The 20,988-nt window shown below is 54.1% G+C and overlaps 1 protein-coding gene across 6 annotated transcripts in view; it reads left to right on the forward strand.

Moving 5' to 3' along the window:
- The first annotated feature begins 702 nt into the window (after positions 1 to 702).
- Positions 703 to 20,988, forward strand: part of GRB10 (growth factor receptor bound protein 10) — a 171,002-nt gene continuing 150,716 nt past the window's right edge. For 3 of the 6 annotated variants that reach the window (XM_059170618.1, XM_059170616.1, XM_059170621.1), the window contains exon 1: positions 704 to 929. The gene's annotated coding sequence lies outside the window, so the exon portion shown is untranslated. Of the gene's footprint in view, positions 930 to 11,686; positions 11,709 to 20,988 lie in introns of those variants that run through there. The other 3 variants (XM_059170619.1, XM_059170620.1, XM_059170617.1) reach the window with 3 other exon arrangements.

Genomic DNA, 20,988 nt, shown 5'->3' on the forward strand with positions numbered 1-20,988 from the left:
CCCCAGGATATCACCCTCGGGCAGGCGCATTAGCCCATTTCAAAGATAAGGACACTGAGGTTTGGAGGCAGTAAGAAAACATGCAGGGCTTCCCCACTCCACCGGCACTTGGGTGCTCACCCGCAGACGGGTAAACAGAGGCTCAGAGAGGCGAGGCCCCACACCTGGCTGGCTGTGGGCGGACAATGCAAACCCCGGTTCTCCTTTCCCGGACCGGACCGCCAGCCCACCGCGGAGTCAGGCAGTCGCAGCTCGTCGTCGTCCGGTCGGTCCTTCCGCGGCGCTCGGGGTCGAGGATTTGGACCACACGGTTCATACTTAGAGTTTCAGAGAATTCGTTCCCAAATTGCCTTTCGGGACAGGTCCGACGTGTCCTTCTCCGGCGCCCGGCTTGGGCGGCCGGGGTCCCGCGTCCTGGAGTAGCGGGGTGGGGTGGGGCAGGACGCGGGATTCCCCCCCGTCCCGCCGTAGCGCAGCGGCCCCTCCCGGCAGGTTCGGCCCCCGGCGCCCCCCGCGCCCCGCCCTGCGCCCCGGCCGCGGCTCCGCCCGCGCTGGCGGCAGCCGAGCGGTCCGGGCTGTGGCGGCGGCGGCGGCGGCAGCGGCGGGAGGAGGAGCAGGAAAAGCGGCCGGGGGAGGAGGCGGAGGCGGCGGAGGCGGTGGAGGCGGAGGCGGGCGGGGCCGGGCGGGTTTAAAGCCCGGCGAGGGGGTGGGGAAGCCGGGAGGAGGCAGGAAGGGACTCGAGCGGAGCGCCGGTGGCGGGCTTGGCTGGGAGGCCGCGGAGACCCGCGCGGAGCCCAAAGTTTGCACGCAGCCCCTGGGCGGCGGCGCGCGGGGGCCGGGACCGCCCTGCGCGCCGCCCTCGCCAGCCCCGGCCGCGCCGAGGGTCGCCGGCGGCCACGCGGAGGCGGCCGGGAGCGGCGCCGCGGCAGGTACGGAGTTGGGCGGGGAGCGCGGCGGCAAGTTACTTTGTGGTCGGCGCTGCCGGGCCCGGCGGGCGGGCGGGCGGTCCCCGCGCCGTCATTGTCTGCGCGCGGGCCGGCCGGCCGGGGACGCCGGGCGCCGCGGGGGCGCGGCGGGCGGAAGGGCGTCGCCTCCGGGCCGGGGGCTGCGGGCGCGGCGGGCAGCGGGGAGCCGGCGGCGGGCAGCGGGGAGTCGGGAGCCGGCGGCGGGCAGCTGGGAGCCGGGAGCCGGCGGGGGGCGGCTGTGCGCGCGGCGCTCCCGGCCGGGGAACCGAGGGGCCGGGCGGCGCCTTCCCGAACCCTCCGGTCCGACGCCGGCCGTCCGCGGGCTTGGGCTGGGCCGGGCAGGGGGGTGCTGGGTGCGCCGGGCCCTGAGGGCCGAGGCCGAGCTCCCGGAGACGCCCGGGGGGCGGGCTGCACGCGCCTCTGCAGCCCGGGGTGCGCCCGCGGCGGGGGCGGTGGGGCCGGGCTCCTCTCCCTCGGCCCGAGCGGCTGCGCCGCGGAATTTTTTTTTTTTTGGTTCTCTTCGTGGCCTCGTTACCCGCCGCCCGGGGCCTAACACCAAGTTGTGGGCTCGCGGATCAGCCGCCCGCCAGCCGTGGAAATGTGATAAGAGCCAGACCGTTCGCAGAAGGAAATTTCTGATGCAACTCCCCGCCTTCGCTGCTCTCCTCTCCAAACGCCTGCCTTGCCTCTGTCCTTGAGTATGTGCGTTATGGAAATGAGGAGTATTCTCGACTTTTGATTGTGTTCGTCTTTTCTTGGGATTGGAAGAAACGCAGACTTTGTGTCCTTTGCCCCGACCAAAAGGGTGGGTAGCGTAGGGGAGCCACAGGTGACTTTGACCCTGTCCTGGATCTGGATCGTCGCGACGCTTTGGAAAGGAGGCTTTCTTGCAAAGATCGTAGCCACTTTCATTCAAGAGATGCAAAGAAAAAGCCCAAACAAGTAGCGCTCCTGAGTAAATATGCATTATTGCTCAACTTTCTCTGTGCTGCTGTTTACAAGGCCAGGCCCAGAACACTTTGTTTCCGAAAATGCTGATTCAGCCATTTGCAGCCCCCGAGGTTCAGAAATGGTGTTCTATTTAACGTTTCGCTCAGTTTTACTAAGAACACATGTTAGCGCAGCAACAGGCGTCGACTGGGGGTTTATGGCACAAAGCTGGTGATTCTTCCCCAGAGTTGACCCAGCGTCCCCCTTTCTCTTTCCAAGAGGAGACGTGGGAAGAAGCTGTGACTTATGGTGACCGTGAGGTGTCTCTTGGGGGGTGTTTTATTAAGGAGAAACCCTGAAGCCAAATGTGTTTGCAGGAATGATTCTAAATGACTGAGGTTTTTCTTTTTGTCTTTTCTGTGAAAAATCTGAACTCTAGGATTCCTGCACATAATACTTGAGTTTTATTGGGAACACTTGAAAGAAAAGGGCCACACAGGCCAATCCCCAGATTACAGGGAGGGAATGTGAGGACAGACCAAGTTACACAGCCGAGAGCAGCTCCTGTAACTGAGAAGCCTGGCTCCTGATACTTCTGTAACATTTCACCTTGTAAAAGACTCCTTAGAAAGCTCCTTGCTTTCAGCCTCCACAGCTCGCTGATCCGTGTTTTACAGGTATGGAAACTGAGGCTCAGCAGGTTAGCTGACATGTCATGGTAACCTGGCCAGCAGGTGACGGCACTGTCACCAGGAGGTAGTTTGGGATTTTTTTTTCTTTTTTTTAAGCCCTGTGTGTTTCATGTTTCTGCCTAAGCCCATCTGCCTCTGAAAGCGAGAAGTGGCGCAGAGGAGGTTCCTCCTTCCAGCCACACAGCTGGAGAAGTAGGAAGCTCTGTTGCCACTCTGGGGGCTCCCCACCTTCCAGATTTGTCCTGTTGCGAGGCCCTCGTCAATTTCTCCACTCACTTTTTGTACTTCAATACACACTTCATTTGGGAGGAAACTTTGATGTAATGAGCTCGATATGGCAAGTTGTTTGATGGTAATTAAAGCAGTGTTTTATTTAATAGAAGCTCTGCATCCCTAAAAAAGTCATCAGTGGCCTTATTGCTTGTGGTGTGTACCACTTCTGGGGCAGTGTTGGCTGGGCGGAGTACCTTTCCTTTGTGAGTCGGGAATCCAGAGCAGGGCAGGTTCCTGCCAGCCATTTGTCTAGGCATTTATTGGTGGTGGCCGTCAGGATAGGAACCCAGGGCCCACAGTGACTGGCCAAGTGGAGACAGCTAAAGTCAGGATCTAAGAGCTGGCACAGAACGTTAATTTTGATGGGGTGGCTGGTCTGAGACCTTACAAGGTACAGAAAGCAAACTCGTGCTTGAACAGAGGCAGCTTTTGTGCCTTCCGCTTCGTCTCAGAGCTGTAGAAATTCTGGGTTGGTGTATCTGATAAAACCTAATGCTTTGAAGGTGGCCTAATTTAAGGAACATATTTTCTTGGAATTCTGTCCGTCTCTGCAGGGGAGGAAAAACCCACACGGTGGTAGGACTTTTTTGAGCCAGGGTCAGAACTCAGAGCCGAGGGGTCTGTTCCGTGGAGCAGGGAGGAAGCCGTTGCATTTGCCGCGTGTGCAAAATCCCCCTCTGTTTCTCAGACTGTTAAGCTAACGTAAAATTGCGTGAGCTTGTGGGGAGAAATACTTGCCTCGTCTTTGCATTTAAGTAACCAGTCATGTTCAAAATTTAAATCAAACTTTTTCTGCTAGTGAAGATTTTTTTCTTCCTTTAACCTGTCTTTATTTTTTGCTCAACTGTCGAATTATGGGAAATTACAGAAGGAACTAAGACAGTTGAGCGACTTGGTGGGCGAAGCTTGGCAGACAGGGCACGTTGGGGATCTGGTAACCTGTGAGGTCTGCATGCTGATGGGTGTGGAACATGGTTCATCTGTTCAGACACTGATCTATGTTCGTATTTTAGCCGTGTCCTCCCCTGCCTTCTACCTCTGGTGGGGACAGCCTTGCCTCTGCTCCCCTCCCTGGCTTCAGGAGCTTCTGAACTCCTCTCCTTGGGATGGGCTTTTGTCTCTGCTCCTGGGGGTCACGGGGCCCGTTTTCCAGAAGGAGATGAAAGCAGGGAGAGCATAAAACTGCCAGCACCGGGAAGGGCTGCTGGCTCTTCTTTATTGATGGGAAGAGATATGGTGTGACTCTCCCTTGAGATGGCTACACAAAGAGCCCTGTCCCGACTGAGGGGATCTCTCTTTTTGCTTCTGTGTCCAGGTGGAAATAGATGCCTGCCAGGAACTCAGGTTGGTTCATCACCTCTGGACGCCACTAGGGAAACTAGGATATTATTTTTGACCATCAAATTCATAAATGGACTTGACAGAGACCTTCCTTGACTATTGAGATCCTTGATTTAAGGATTGATCCGGGCCGGAGCTACCAGAGGGGACGATGTGTTTGGGCACCTCCCTTGGGAGCAGGTGCCGGGGACAAATCGCGCTCCCTTTCTGCTCTGCACGGGGGTCGTGGCCCATGCTGACCACTGCACGAGGCCTGCTGCTGCAGTGTGACCCCCGGGTCTGCTGTTCCCTGGGGTGGAGAGCCTGAGCAGGTTAACTAAGCTCATCGATAAAACGAGAGTCAAAGGCGTGTTTGGAGTTAGGGCAAGGGCTGTTGGAGTCACGTGACCCTCCGTGTGGAGAGTGGCACTTTGCGAGAGCCTGGACACGCCGTCAGGGCACACTCAGCCTTGACTTGGAGCAGCTTGTGAGCTTGATTATCCTACTTCCTGTTAATCTGCAAGGTCTGCTCGAAGGAGGACCTCACTTCTCACGCCTTTGCCTGCTGGTGCTGGGCTCGTGTTCGCTACCCCCCAGACCCTGGGGGAGGGACCATAACCTGCTTGAGCACCAGTCCTTGTAAGGATCCTTTTCTGGCCTGCCTGTAGCACGGCGGCTGGAGCTCCCCGCAGCGGGGGTTCCAGGAGTGAGATGGGTGGTGGAACGCACATGTTATCTGCGGGCAAAGCGTTTGAACCAGATGATAGCGAAGAGCAGGTGCTGGCAGCTGGTTGCCCTGGACCAGGAGCGAGTGCGGTGGACGCCCAGAAGACGTGCAGGCTCGGGTGGGCTGCAGCCTCGAATGTGGGAGACCCCTGGGCTCAGGCAGTGCGAGGCCAGGCAGTATCTAGTTTTAGGACCCCGAGGTTGGTTGGTGTCTGGCGTCTACAGAATCTCTTGGCCTGGCTGGGACGGAAGTGAACGTGGGCCCGGGTCCTGCCGGGCTGACTGTGATCCTGGGAAACGACTGTGCACGCCATCGAGGGCTGTGCCGGCGGGCCGCCCTGCATCTCCCTGAGTCCTGACTAGGTTTTCCAGCCGGGTCAACGGGCCCAGGCACCAGTCGCTGCCGTCTTGCCTAGTAACGTGGGCTCTGAAGGCACTTGGCATGCAAAGAGCTTGACGTATGCTGGTCCTTGGCGTTGCATCGTTATTGTCCTTTGGAAGCAGGGCTGGGAGCTGTCACCAAAAGTAGAACTGCAAGGTGACCGTTCTTCAGAACATCTGTCCCTGTCTGGAGCTAACAGGTGCACCATCCCAGGGCCTCTGAAAATACAGAATGGTGAGGGATGCCTGGAGACCCCCTGTGGACATCCCTTTTCTCTTGTCCTGTCCCATGGGAGCCACCCATGAGGACCACCTGGGCTGCTGACCACAAGTTGCCTGGATCTCCCTTGAGATGCTTCTCGGTGCAGGGACCATGCAGGCGCTCCCTTCTCTGATGGGATAGCTAGGCCTTTGGTTTGCTTAGTTATTTTCTTACCTGTCATCCCTAGGAATGTCTTCTCCCCATGTTTGCGAGTTGAGAACTCCCCTTGACCTAAAAACTTCTCTCAGGTTCCGTTCTAGTAGTGGTCATTTTAGGAGCCCCTGCGTCAGAAAGCTCATAGTGACCGGAAAGTGACTATGAACCGAGGAACTTCTAAGTTCAGAAGTTTGTACACTGGCCTCACGCAGACAGGAGGGCTTCTTTGGTGTGGGGACGACAGCTTGCTCTGAATCTGGGCTCCTGCTTGGACATCTTGTCACCAGGTGGGAGGCTGAGCTGAGGGATGTGGAGGGTCTGAGCAGCGTTCCCAGTGGCTCAGAGAAGACCATGGTGTGCTGCCCAAGAGCCTTCAGGCTGCTCTTCCTAGGATACTGTCCTCTTTTCCCCAGAATTCTGTGGATCTCATGGAAACCAGGCTAGGATATTTCTAGATAAATAGGATGAGACCGTGGCCTCCGTCTCCCCTGTGGTGTGAGAGCTTTGGAGGAAGAATAAGGCAGGATGGGGATCCGTGCCCCACTCTTGGACTGTGTCCACACCGCAGGCCTGGCCCTTCTCCCCACCCTGCAGGCTACAGGGCTGCGGTGGGCCCAGGCAGCCTTCACAAGTAGGGCCCCGTCCCCTGCTCTCCAGCCCACCCTCATGCAAGGTCCCTCCATTCGAGGCATCCCCCAGCTTCCTAATCCCTAGGCACCCAGGGCAGACCTTTGTTACCTTTAGTTTGATCTTGTAATCGGAATAATCTACGTATGTAAACAGTAGGCTTCCCAGAAGTGACCAGGCTTCGTTTTTTGTGTTCATGTTTATCTATATTTCTAAGCGCTTGTCTCTCATTTCTCACGTGATGCTTTGAGTTCTCTTCTTGGAAGGTGCGGAGTCCCAGCCCCGGCTCCCTCAGTGGTCTCCCCACCGAGTCTTCTGGCAAGGTGGGCTGGGCCGTGACGCACTGCTGATGTTCTGGGGGTGAGCGGTGAGGCACCCCACGCTCACCTTCCCCGTCTGGCCCGACATGGTCGGTCTCTGGGAGCGCTTTTGTATTTCCTTGGTGGTTCATGTGCTTAGCTCTCCCTGGTCCCCCTCTCCCCCTGCCCCCGGGGCTCTTCCTTCCCCATCAGCCTGGGAATGCCCTTTGCCTTCCTCTAGGGTTCTGGATCTCTTTCCTCATGCTTTCCCACAGTGGGATGAGGAACATTCCATGCTGGCCTCCAAAAAACCGGTCTGCCAGTTCTTGGGATACTGCTTGTGTGAAAACATCCTTATTATCCTCTCACGGATACGTGTGTCCAAGTGTAGACTCCTGGACTAGAGGCTGTTTTCCCTCAACAATTCAAAGGATGTCACTGTCTTTAGGCAGAATGGGGTTGAGAGTGAACCTAATCTGATTCTTGGTTCTGGATATGAAACTGTCTGAGTGTTTTGTTTTGTTTTGTTTTTTCTTCTTCTTCTTTTTTTTTTTTTTTTTTCTGTTTTCTTTCTTTTCATGTCTAGAAGCTTCTGGGATTTTCTCTTTGTATCTTTGTTTGGAAGTCCCTTGAAGAAGTGCCTGGGGGGGAGGGCTCCCATCTATTGTGTGAGGTACAGCGAGGGTCCCTTCAAGCTGGAAACCCAGGTCCTTCAGGCATGGGACATGTTTTTAAATTAATTCTTTAATTTCGTTTCTTCCGCCTTTCCCTTTCTTTCTTTCTAGAGTGGCTTTTGTTTGTTAGGTTCTGGGACTGGTTCTCCAATTACTTCTATCTCCTGTTTTCTGTCTGTTCTGTTTGAGGTTGGGTGGTACGTCAGGCTGATGTTTAATCCTTTCTATTGGATTTTAAATTTCTGTTTTAATTTTTAATCCCCAAGGACCTCTTCTCTGATTCTTTTCTTTCAGCAGACTTTGTGTTTTTTAGATTGACTGTGAAATTGAGCAGAAAACAGAGATTTCCCATGTGCTTCCCGGACCCCCAGCATTCCCAGCAGAGGGGGCATTTGTCAGTGAACCTACAGCGACACGTCCATCATCACTAAAAGTGATTATTTTAATTTTAATCCCATAATATCGTTGTATTGTAGATACAGTATTTGTTAAATTTTTTTTTGTGGGGGAAGCGGTATATTCATTTCTGTTTTTTTTTTTTTCCTGGATAGTTTTTTTCTTCAAACAATACATTATTGTTTAAAAATTTTCTACACACTTGTGCCTGACTTAACAGAAAGGAGAGCTTGTGGCAGGCGAGAGCTTCCGGGTGTGTTTTATTTGGATGTCCAAGCCTGGGGAAGCAGGGGTGGCGGTAGGGAGGGCAGGAACAGGGCTGTGTGTGATGGGTGACTCCAGATCGTCCCTGTCCCCACACAGTCCTGGGGCTGGGGCTGGCTGGAGACGGATTCATCTGCCATTCCGTGGTCAGGGGTGTGGGCCTGTGGCTGCTGGTGCAGGCCACGTGGGCAGGCCTTCCTCATTCACGAGGCCTGTCGGGTCTGTGCCCCAGCAGTTGTCCGAGTGGTCGCCCCAGGTGGCCAGTGGAGAGGCCTAGACAGCTGAGGCTGACAGGGTGGTGTCCGACCCACTCCACGCAGCACCTATCATTCAGGTTCAAGGCTTTGCTCAGACGTCTGGGCCCTTTTCTGCCTGCTTGCTTTCAGAGGCCTCCCTGAGGAGCTGACGGCAGGCCTCCAGGGAGGGCTGTCTGGCTGCCCCATTGTGTGGGGAGCCCCTGGTGCCCATGGCTTGGGACTTTTCCTCCCCTGGCTAGACTGTGTGCAGAAGCCTCTTTCCTGCTGACGGGGCTGTGGCAGGCCTTGGGCACCTCGGCAGCCCTGTGTCATCTGCCCCTGGCCCGCTGGCACCCAGTGTGGTCGCAGAGGCCCAGAGACCCTGCAGTGCTTCTGGAAAGCAGCTCCGTGTTCCGGAGGTGCCGGCTGATGGCTTTGGGGGAGGACGGGGGTGCAGCTGGTCCTTACGCTGGAGTCAGTGCCCTTGTTCAGACCCCGCCTCCCTGCGGTTCTCCTTCCCGACGCCTGCGGGCCTGGTCTGGCTGTGTCTCCACTTTCTGGCTGGGCCTCTGGCTCTTTTGGGTCCTTGATCAGCTTCGTCTGGTCCACTGGCTTTCTGGCTTTTATGCCTTTTGGAAGATCCCCTTCCTGCGGTCCTAGCACAGCCGAGTGTGTGGTCAGTGGGTCATTTGGCGCAGGCCCAGGTTTTCTGGATCTGTCACGGAGTGGTTTTACCTCTTGCCCTCTGGTGCCTGCTTCTAGCTGGGAGCACTGATATTTTTTTGGGGGGGGGGTGGCGGAGGAGGGCCCTTCTGTCATGTCAGTCCCTCCTCTTCCCCAGCAGGCTGCAGGGCCCGCGAGATCAGGCAGAGGAGTCACGGCCAGGGTTGAGAGCAGAGGCCAGGGGGTAGATGGGACCCCTGCTCCTCCTTCCGGTGGTTGACTGCACAGGTGGGGTGGGGAGTCTCCATGGAGAGCAGCGGGGGAGCCTCACGTCTAGGAGGAAAGTGGGGCTCACCTGTGCCAGTGACTTGCTCTGTGACCTGGGGCAAGTTCACCTGTTGGGGTCTTGACTTCTAGAATGTCAGGGCTGGACTTTGCCTCAGTTTACCCTGCAGCATCCCCACTGGAGGGTGCCGTGTACGGCTAACTCTCCTGTGGGGTGTGCTTTGCCTCCTGGCGTGGAGGCCAGGCCATTCCGGATCTGCCAGAACCTTGAGAGAGACTCGCTGCTGCTCCTTTTGGGTTGAACACTCTGCTTTGGGTTGGCGTTCACAGGGTCGACGTCGGAATCTTGAGAGCACCTGGCCCTGGTTGCCTTGGAGGACTTCCCAGTCGGGTGAACATCTGCGGTGTCTTCCCCAAGCCCTCTGGGAGTTAGAGGGCCCGTGGCTGGCCCTGCCTGCTTCTCGGGAGCTGCACTTGGTGCTTCTCCGCCCCTCTGAGCACAGCGCCCCTTGGGCTCCCCAGCTCTCTTCTCCCTTTCCCAAGTGTGCGTGCGGCGGCGCGTCCGTCAGAGTCTGCTTCCAGGTGGTTCTCACTGCCCTCTGCAGCTTGCAGCTCTTCCTGCCGTGTCCCAGAGGCTGGTGTGCTCCCTGGCCGTGTGGCCCACTGTGAGGCCGGTTCAGGGCTGTCTATGCACGTGCGCATCCCTGTTCTGTGCCCAGCGCACAGCCCACGCTCCATGTACTGTCTGTTAGACTTGTGCCTCTGGCTTCAAGAGGTAGCTTCTCCCTTCCTGCTGTTTGTGCTCACACACTCTGGGGAAGACTGGGAGTGATCTTGGAAAACCCGAACTGGCCGCCCCTGGTGCTCACCCAGGCTCCTGGGCAGGTGAAAAGAGGGTGTGCTGTCGTGGGTCTGACTGGTGGTGGGCCTGGGAGTCCCCCGGCGCAGTGCTCTGCATCCTCTCACAGGCAGAGAAGGAGAATGTTGTGTTTCTGTGAGCAGGGTGTGTCCTTGCCCATCACAGTGGAGGTGGCCCGTGGGGGAGGTCATGGGGCAGTGGAGGGAACAGGGGATTTCTTTTGGATTGCCATGAGAACCAGGGCCGGGACAATGGAAGTGCTCCCTGAAGCCTTAGGGCGTGACCCAGTCACATGGGCTTTGGGCCTGGAGTCCCAGGTACCTGGCCCAGGCCACGCTTCTTCCCCCTTCCTCAGAATGCCATCCCCTGTAAGTAAGCAGTGTGGGGCCAGACCTATGCTGTAGGGTCCTCTGTGCACAGAGAACTGGTAGGGGTGGGTCTCATTGTATTTTGGAGGCAGGGTAGCATCCCGCCCTTGGCAGGATGGCTTCCCTACTTCTTGGTGTTGGAACTCCTCAGGCTGTGTCTGGGGGGTGCTCAGGACACAGGGTCTGATGTTCTGCACAGAAGTTCCCCAGTGGGGACGTAGCTATGTGGCCTGTGTCCCAGCTGGTCTCCCACTCTGTGCACTGTGCATTCTGCCCTGAGCCGTTTCCCAAGCTGTGTGTGCACTGTGCATTCTGCACCCTAGCCTGGTGTCCCATGCTGTGCACTAAGCAGCCTACGCCTCAGCTGGCTCCCCCACGCTGTGCACCAAGTGGCTGGTGCCCCTGCTGGGTTTCCCATGCCGCACGCAGTGGCCTGTGTGGTGGGTCTGGCATACCCAGTGCTACACAGCGTATGTGGATGCACTGGGGCCACCCCTGCAGTGTGACCCCTGGTCCTCATCTGCATGCTCTCCAGGCAGGGCCAGTCCTGGGTGACCGGTAAAGGCAACAGTGGTCAGCTGCTCGCTGTTCTCGCCGTGCGCTTGGTGGCCCAGTGGCTTGGAGGCGCTGCGTGTTCTCAGAAGCACTGCCCCCTGCCCTATCTCCTGCTGCCCTGGGTCCAGGATCCTGGAGCCTCTGGGTGTCAGCTGTCAGACAAGGTGTTATATAACCGTTTCTAACTTAGTTGTTTAATATGTAACAAGTAATAACTGTACCCAGATAAAGCTGTCCACTATCTCTGAGCCCAGTGGTGGGCAGTGGGTGTCGGAGCCAGCTGCAGAAATGAACAGATAAGGGTTTCTAGGGGGAAACTGGACCTTTTTCTCTGCTAAGGTTGAATACCCAGGCCTGTCTGGACCTCGTTCATGCCTCGTTGACATACGTAGGCACGTAGAAAAGCCCAGGACGGACACAGCTTGTGACACTGCATTTACCCCTCCAAGTCCGCCTCCTCCGTGGAGCGAACCTGTCCAGTGCGTAGGGTGGGGTGTGAGATGTTGGGGAAGTTTCTCACGCTTGAATTCACTTAGCAGATCGCTCCAAACACAGGTGGGACCACCGTGCCCTTGTTCTTAGGACGGTCAGATCTGTTCCACGCCGTGATTGACGCTTTGATCACCTGCCGGCGGGAGTCCCACCCTGCTCAGGCTGTTGACAGAGGTTTTGTTGGAGGTGCCCGCACCGGGCGGCTGTTGTCTGGGGAGGCTGCCGTCTCCTACCCACCCCTGCAGGCGAGGAAGAAGAAGCGGGCACCTTCCCTCCCGGTTCTCCGTAAGTGTGAAAGGGGCAAGGGACAGCCGGGATTGGGTGGGTGGTGGCCCCAGAGTGCTGAGCCTCAGGGTCTGTTTTGAAGTCACCGTGGGACCAGGCAGTGCCATTAGTCTCATGCGTGTCTCAGCTCCTGTGCTGAGACTGTCCCTATGTGCACGGGGAGCTGGTGTCACACGCCTGCCCTTTAGCCTGACACCCACCAGCTCTCAATGTTGGTTGGGGCCGGGGGTGGGTGTGTGAGGACTTGTTGGTTTTCCTCTCCTCTGGCTCTCGAGAGCGTAAAACTGGTAAAGACCCACAGGAGAAGACTTACTCTGGACTTGGGGTGCCAGGCAGCCACACGGGGAAGTCGGGTTGTGGGAGGTGTTTGTGCGCGTCAGACTCCGGAGGGCTCGCTGCTGTGCCCCGTGTCCCTGAAACAGGGATGGGACTCAGCACCTTGTAGGATGGAGGGGGTGTGTGGTGACTGCCATGGCACACAGTCCACAGGATGCGCGGTGATTTCACTCTTGCTTTGGTGGGAGGTTAGCCGGATTCCAGAAGGGTGGCAGGCAAGTGTGAGTTAGGTCGAAGCGTTTTCTTGACTGTCGGTCACTCCTGGAGCCATTACATCAGCGCCACCCAGACCGGGGTTTCTGAGCTTTTCAGAAAACATAGGCTCTTTTGAACTTTTGCTGCAGTCTAAATCCACTGATGTTCTACCCTCGTGGTCCCACAAGAGCCAGGCAGCCTCTTGGGGTGTGGCCTTGCGACGCAGTAAGAGTGTCTTAGGAAAGTCCAGACAGACCAGAACAGGCGTACCTTCCTTTCAGACGGGAGGTGATGCCCTGATAATGCCTGGGTAGAGGGGTGGCTAGGAGAGAGCAGTTTTTCAAGCGGTGACCTCTGAACCTCTCCAGGCCTTGCCTGGATCCATGAGACCGACCTACAGGGCTGGGATCTAGAATCCCACGTCTCTGTAAAGCAGCCTGCAGCTCCGGCAGGAATGCTGGGTTCAGAAGTCACCCCAGCTCAGGAGCTCTGTGTTCTGGGCTTGGAACCACCAGTTGGGTCAGAAACTTGGCAGCTCATACCTGCCAGCATTATTGCCTAATCAGAAGGTCAAGGGCAGAGTGAGGGGCGGTGGTAGGGCAGTCTGAGCCCTGTGGAACCTGGGGGGCTCTGGGAGAACATGGGACAGGAGGCTGTGATGAGGCTCTTTTTGTTTCTTTGTTTTATATCAGACTTAACAAAAAACGGCTCGTTCCAGGGCTCACCCAGCCCCAGGCACGCAGGCCGCGGAAGCACGCCTGGCAGTTGACATGGCCACTCGTTACATCCAAAATCAACATGATGCACCGTATTTACTCCTGTTCATCCAATTCACAGGGGTGGAAATGACTCACAAAGCCCTAGCCCTGGAGTGCGCGGGTGGGTTTTCACATGGACCCTGGGAGTCACTCACTGGTCAGGTGTTGGAGGAACCAGTGTGTCCCCTCTGCCTGCTGCCACCACGCTCCCGCTGAGCACCGTGACGTCCTTGGAGGAAGGGACACTGAGCAGAGGGGTGGCGTGGCATGGCTGAGGGCTGGCTCAGCGCTGAAGGAGCCATCCCAGTGGAGTTTTCACTTGTTTTCCTGGAGGGAGCTGGCAGCGGTCTGTACTGACACAGCTTCGGGGTTAACAGGGGCTAAAAACAGTCCTTAAACTGGAATGGGCACGTGAGCAGCCCTGGGATCCCATGACCAGGCCACTACCAGCTCAGTAAGTCCAGGGTGCAGCCAAGGTCCTGCGTGTCTGCCGGCTCCCCGGCCAGTGCGTGCTCTGGCTGCAGCCATGCATTGTGTGCTGAGGTCTTCATGCGTGTGTTCCATTCTGTCTGTGGTTTCCTCTCTGAACATCTCCAAGAAGGCTGCTTGACCCTGCAAGAGCTCTTACTCCTCATGCTGTTACTTAATCTAGTTATTCTGCCAGACAGTTTTCAGCCCTTAGCCCTCCGTGATTGTAAATGGTGCTTGTCAATGCGTCCGGACTTTAGATACTTGCCCGGAGTCCCCCTTTGACATTCACATGGAGTCCGTGGGTTATATTAGGTGGTGTCTCTTTTGCTTCTGATGAAGAAAACTTCAGAGTTTGAAGCCTTCGGAATCTTGCAGGCTCTGGAAGCCTTCCTGTCTTCGTCGCAGGAGTGCGGGATTTGCATCCCACTGAGCTTGTAAACCTGGGGGCCCCAAGTCCTGGGGAGCGATCCCCGGCCGGTGTCCCCAGGAGACCCCCGCCCCCAGCCTCCTGCCAGTCTGCGCTCTGCCTTGTTGGAGGGAAGGGGGGAGTTGTCAGTCCCGGTTGGGGTGGCGACCTGAGAGCCGCTTCCCTTTCTCCCCTGGAAGTCTGTCCTGTGTGGTGGGCGGCACTCCGGGCACCCATTCTTCCACCACCGGAAGCCTTCCTGGGACCGTGGACCCCGTAGAATGTTTGTCTTCTTGCCTCCCCTCATTGCTCAGGACAGGCGTTGACGGACCCCAACGGGCTTTGGTGGTCATTCCTTTGTCAGCCTTTATCAAGCGACTCCCGGTGTTTGTGGCGACTTAGGGCGGCTTCATGTTTTCCCGAGGGCTGGGAGATGCCGCAGAGCTAATAATTCCTTGGCCAGATGTGCTTGGAGATGTCAGGGTGGATAAAGCTATTTTCCTGTGGCAGAACTTGCAGAAAATTCAGTGTATCTCTTTAAGGGGAGGATAGATTATGCTGGTTCCACATGTGGGGGCACGGGACCTTTTTGGGCTGATGGCGTCCCAGGGCAATAGAGATGTCATTCACGTACCACACAGTTCACCCAATTAAATTTGAAGTGTACGAGTTGGTCACAATGAGTATATTCACAGATTTGTGCTGTTCGTGTGTGTGTGTGTGTGTGTGTAGACACATGTACTATACATCGTACCCAGTTACAAACTCACAGGTATGTCCAACCAGCACCTATTTTATTTCATTTCGTTTTATTATTTTTTTAAGATTTTATTTTATTTTATTAAGGTTTTATTTTATTTTACTTTTAAATTTAGAATGTGAGCAGGGAGTGTGGGAGAGAGAAGCCCAAGCAGGCTCTACATGGAGTGTGGAGCCCGTTGTGGGGCTCGATCCTGTGACCCCGAGATCCTGACCCGAGCCGAAATCAACACTTGATCGCTCAGCCCACTGAGCCCCCTAGGTGCCCCGAGCCACCAGTCAATTCTAGACCTGAGCGAGACCTCACAGGGAAGCCTCCAATCCCTGGTTACTACTCTCATTCCATTGCCCCCGCCACCACTTGGCACCCACTGGCCTCTTTCCGGTCTCTGTGGGTTTCACTGTTGGGGACATTTCTAGGAGTGGGATCCTCTGGCCTGTGGTTTTCGGCCTAGCTGCTTTCATCGAGACTGGCCCATGTGGTTGGAGCTCTTGGCACTTCATTCCTTTTTATGGCTGAACAATATCCTTTCCTAGGGTAGCCTCCATCTTCTGTTTTTTAGTTCAGCTACGGGTGGGCAATTCGGGCTCTTCTTAACCTTTTGATTATGGTGAATCATGCTTTTACAAGCAGCAGTAAAAAGTACCTGTCGGAGTCCCTGCTTTCAATTTTTTTTTTTTTTTGGGTGCATGCCTAGATGTAGAATTGTGGGATGTTATGATGATCCTGTTTCTGAGGAATTGCTGTGCAGTTTTCCGTAGTGGCTGCATCACTTCCTGTCCACATCAGCAGTGGACCAGCGTTCCAGTTTCTAGTGTCCTCGTTGATACTTGGTATTTTCTGATTCTTTATATTTCTGCAAAAGTGCTGGCGGGGCTTCGATGGGGACAGCGTTGTGTCTGTGGGCTGTTGGACCTAGTCAAGTCTTCCAGTCCATGAACACAAGGTATATTATCTTATTTACGTCTTCTTTGTTGTTGTTGTTTTTTAAGATTTTTATTTAATTATTTGAAAGAGAGTGAGTGAGAGAGAGAGCATGAGTACGGGGGGCGGGGGCAGAGAGAGAGGGAAAAGGAGACTCCTCACTGAGCAGGGAGCCCGATGGGGGGCTCAATCCCAGGACCTGGGATTATGACCTGAGCAGAGGGCAGGTGCTTAAATGACTGAGCCACCCAGGAGCCCCTGGGTCTTCTTTGTATTCTTACAACAACATTTTATAGACTTGAGTATTATAAGATTTTCACCTTTGGTTAAATTTATTCCTAATTATTGTTCTTGATGCTACTGTAAATGGAATTATTTTCTTAAATTTCATTTCAGATCGTTTATTTTCTATAGAAATATAATTGATTATTTTAATATCCTGATGAATTTGCTATTTCAATTTAGTAGTTTTATGTATGTGCAGTCTTTAGCGTTTTTTTGCATGTAAAGTCACATCATCTGGGAATAAAGATAACTTTAGTTTTTCTTTTCAGTTTGAATACCATGTATTTATTTTTCTTGCCTAATGGCTCTGGCTAGAGCTTTCAGTACTATGTTGAGTAGAGATGATAAAAGCAGCCCTTTTTTTTTTTTTTTTTTTTAAGATTTTATTTATTAGAGAGAGAGAGAGAGCAAGTAGGGAGGGGCAGACCGGGGAGGGAGAAGCAGGCTCCCTCCTGAGCAAGGTGCCCGACCAGGGGCTGGATCCCAGGACCCTGAGATGATGACCTGAGTGCAAGGCAGATGCCTAACTGACTGGGCCATCCAGGTGCCCCTTCCTTGACTTGATCTTAGAGGGAAAGCTTTCACTCTTATGCCTTTGAGGATGCTGGTAATTGGGGATTTTTTCTTATGCGATAAACTGTATTGTGGTTAGAGTTCCCTTCTACTCTGGTCTGGATGTTTGGTGTCCTCCCCAAATTTATATGTTGAAATCCTAGTAGGTGGGGGCCTTTGGGAAGTGATTAGGGCATGAGAGTGGAGCCCTCAGGAATGGGATTAGTGCTTTTGTAAAGGAGATCCTACAGAGCTCTCTAACTCCTGGCCTGTGAAGGTACAGGAAAAGTCTGTGACCTGGAACAGAGCCCTCCCTCGAAAGCTGAATTTCCAGCTTTTGGAACAGTGAGCCGTTTATTTCTGTTGGTTATAAACTGTGCACTGTGTGGCAGTTCGTCCTAGTAGCCTGAACGGACCAAGACATCTCTTCCTAGTTCATCGAGTGCTTGTATCATGACAGGCTGGTGAATTTTGTCAAGTGCTTTTCCTTCATCAAGTGAGATGATCATGTCAGTTTTTTCCCTTTATTCCATGAACATGGTGTGTTCTCTCGAGTGGTTTTTGTAGGTTGAACTTTCTCTGTATTCCTTGCATAAATCGCACAGGTCAGGTGGGTCATCCTTCCATCTACCACTGAAGTTGGTTTACTCCTGTTGTGTTTTGTTGAGGACTTTGCATCCGCGTTCATCAGCCATGCTGGTCTCCAGTGAAGCTGGGCTTTTCTTTGGTTACTGACAATCTCCTTGCTTGCTCCAGATCTGTGTAGACTTTCTCATTTTTCATGGCGCTGTTTGGGGTAGATGGTGGTTTTCTAGGAATCTGTCCGTTGCACCTGTCTTACCCATCCGTTGGCACAGAGTTGTTGATAGTTCTCTCTCGTCCTTTTTATTTCTGTAAAACCGTAGTGTGCCCGCCTTCGTTTCCGATTATAATAATCTTGAGTGCGCTCTTTTTTCCTTAGTCAGTCTCACTAGTGGTCTGTCCATTCAATTGAGCTTTTCAGAGAAACAGCTTTTGCTTTTACTGATTTTTCTCTGTTGCTTTTCTGTTCTGGGTTGTATTCATCGTTGCTCCAACCTTTATGCTTTTCTTTCCTTCGTCAGCGTTCCGTTCAGTTTGTTCCAGCTTTGTTTCTGTTGTTGTTAAGTAGGCCATGTGCTCACCGTGGAGCCCAGTGAGGGGCTTGAACTCAGGACCCTGAGATCAACACCTGAGCTGAGATCACGAGTCAGGTGCCCAACTGACTGAGCTGCCCAGGCACCCCTGTTCTAGTTTTGTAAGGCATGAACTTGGGTGTGGGATTTGAGATCTTTCCTCTGTAATGGAACCATGAGCAGCTATGTGCCGCCTTAGCGCTTCTAAGCACCTTCTTAGCGCTTTTGAGCATCTTTTGAGTTTTTGTATGTTGTGTTGTTGTTTGCCTTTGCCTCACGATGTTTTAGAACTTCTGTCATGACTTCATCTTTGATCCACTGGTGGTTAGAGGATGTGCTAATTTCCACGTGTTTTTGAATTTTTTTGACTTCTGTGGCTCTCTTGTTTCATTCTGTTGTGAGGAGAAAAGAAACTTCTATGACTTCAGTCTGTTTACATTTGGTTGGACCCCTTTCGTGGCCCAACAGGTGAGGTCTACAGTCGGGGCCGTTGTGCATGTGTGCCCTTGAGAGCAGTGTGCGTGCTGCTGTGGTCGGGTAGAGCGTGGGCAGCATCTGTGACGTCGGGTGGGGTGACCCCGCGGTGTCCTCTTTTTCCTTCTTGAGCTTCTGCCTGGCTGTTCTGTCCATGACCAAAAGTGGAATATTCATGTCTCGGACCGTTACTGTAGAAGGACTGTCTGTTTCCCTTCGGTTCTGATGCCAGTTACCCCATAAATTTGGGGGCTCTGATTTTGGTGTATATATGTTTTTAATTGTTAAATCTTTTTTTTTTTTTTTTTTTTAGATTTTATTGACTCATTTGACAGAGAGCAGGAGAGCACACAGGCAGGGGGAGCAGCAGGCAGGGGGAGCAGGAGAGGGAGAGGCAGGTTCCATACCAAGCAGGGAGCCCGACACAGGCCTCGATCCCAGGACCCTGAGCTCCTGACCTGATTTGAAGGCAGACACTTAACCGACCGAGCCACCCAGGAGCCCCAGTTAAATCTTTTTGATGAATTGACCCTATTCTCAGTATAGAATGTCCTTCTTCGTCTTTCTAGGAATTGTCACTTAAGGTGTGTTTTGGCCGACAGAGGTATAGCCCTCCCAGCTCTCTTTTGGTCACCGGTGATACGAAATAATCTTCTCCCATCTCTTCACTTGGAACCGGATTGTGTCTTTTGTTCTAAAGGGAGTCTCCTGGAAACCGCATATTGTTGGGTTTTGTGTCTTTATTTTTTTCCATCCTGCCAGTCTCTGCCTCTTGAGGGTCCTGTTTATTTGCATGTAATTACTGATCGTGGCCACTTTGCCAGTATGCGTGTGCGTGGGCAGGGAGGGTGCATCTTACAGCTTGCTGTCCTTTGTGTCTCTAGAATCCTTTCTTGTAACTAAGGTTTTAAGGAAGGCTGCTTCGGTGTGGACATTTGTGGAATAAGTTATGTTTAGGAGACCCTTTACGAAACACTGAAACTTGCATTGGTCATTACGGTTCCCTTGATAGTATATCTTGGGGTTGCCGTGCTGGATAGTGGAGAGGTGCCTGCATTTCCTAGCTGACTCCAGAAACCCCTGGCATAAGGCGTCCTGCTGCTGTTTGAGAAGGGTGGGGGGTGTGGATTCCTTCCTTGGCCTGGCACCGAGCTTATGGGACTTGCCTCTGACCCTGTCTTTGACTCTCAGGACCACCCTTGCAAGCAGGGAGAATGGGTGGGGAGAGGGGAGCCCTTCTGGTCCCAGGCCTCATTCAGGGTCAGGGGGGCATGAGCGGGTGGAAGGGTTAGGCTTGTCCTCACAGAGCGTTGGATCCCATGTCCCAGGTTCTTTAATTCCCTGAGAATGGAGAAGTGAGGGGTAGTGTGTTCCCATGAAGGCCCACCTGCTTGAATGATTGGGGGTGTGCTGGTGAGAGGAAGGACTTTATTCATGTATGTTGCTTCTGTGCTCTTAGCATTTTATTTATTTTTTATGATTTTGGCCTTTTTTTTTTTTTTTTTGCTGTGAGCACATGAGCAGAGGGAGAGGGAGAAGCAGGCTCCCTGCTGAGCAGGGAGCCCCACAGGAGGCGCCCCAAAGGCAGACCAGTAAGGAACAGGCTTCCCACTCTCCGCATTTTACATATCAAAGGCAAATTCATTTCACAGTTCTGGCCCATAGTTGGTCTTCAGCAAACATTTAATTTCCTTTCCCTGGGGGAGTTTTCAGGAAAGATCCTGGGTTCTTGTCAGTCCCGGGGTCTGGAAGCTGTGGGGGGTTTGGGAACACAGGTGATACTATTTAGCCCTGTGCTGTCACATCATAACTGTTCGTCTTTGCTCTCAGGTGTGCTGGCCCCTTCCTCGCCAAGGCCTTGGGTTTGGAGCGGCCTTCTGGAGGCAGGGAACTGGTCTGGTACCAGGCCTCGCACAGTCGTACTCCTTTTTTATTTCTCATGATGTTCGAGGTCCTTGGACGCTTAAGAAGGTGGAGGCGGTCACCTGAATGGATGTATGTCTGCGTGGAGGTCTCACTTAGCCTCTGTTCCTTCTGGTGCCAAATTTGGGCACACACGTGCCACTTGAATTCATTTGACTTCTTAGGTGCCTCTCAGGGTCCGTTTGGACCTGCGCTGGTGAGCGTGGTGGTCTTGCACAGGAGTGCGTCCTTAGGGATAGAAATAACAGGCATTCTGAAGATCCTCGCCCCATTTAGCCAAGCCAGTCTCAAGTGCTCAGGTCAGAAATAGATCCTCTCTCCTCTTAAGCTTGAGCTCAGTCCTGGGAGGTAATCCTGCAGCGGGCAAGAGTAGGGCAGCGCTGTCTGCCCTGGGAGACACTGTGCCCTTCCCTGTCTCCCACAGCGTGTCCCCTCCGGCTGCAAGCTCTGGTCTCCCATGTTTAAACCGTTTAAACCTAAGAAGGGGAGCATCTGGGACCAGCATTACAGAGAACATGTCTGGGTGGAGATATGAGCAGGTGCCCTGGGTGCCCCATCAAGTTCAGACCCAAGTTTCTCCCAGGAGAGGTGGAGGACAGAGGGTCACACTCTGGTGTCCACAGTGCACCGTCCACCGGAAGGCTGGCCTTCCTGCAGAACTCTGCTAGAAAACTGGAAATACTGGATGTGTGACATTTGCTGACTGTCCCTATTTGGTGGCTTGTACCGGAGGTAGGAAAGGATGTTCTGAATGCTTCCAGCTCTGCGTCTTGCAGGAATCCCAAAGGACAGGGAGCACAGTTGGGCAGTTACCCTTCAGCGGTGATGGCCCTCCTCGGGCGCCCCCCACGGATCCGCCCAGCCCTGGAATGGAGTGCCCCCGTTTATTTTCGTGGCCCTGTCTCAGGTGAACCGTTCTGAAACCCAGTATCCTTGTTCGTGAAATCTCTCCTGATTCACCGAGTCTCTAAGGGCCTTGGTTTTCTGCGTGAACGTGTCTGGTGGTGGTGCAGCCTGTCCTGGGGGCCATCCAAGTCCTGGG

This window comes from Mustela lutreola, chromosome 4, assembly GCF_030435805.1.
Source record: "Mustela lutreola isolate mMusLut2 chromosome 4, mMusLut2.pri, whole genome shotgun sequence".
Classification (NCBI taxonomy): Eukaryota; Metazoa; Chordata; class Mammalia; order Carnivora; family Mustelidae; genus Mustela; species Mustela lutreola.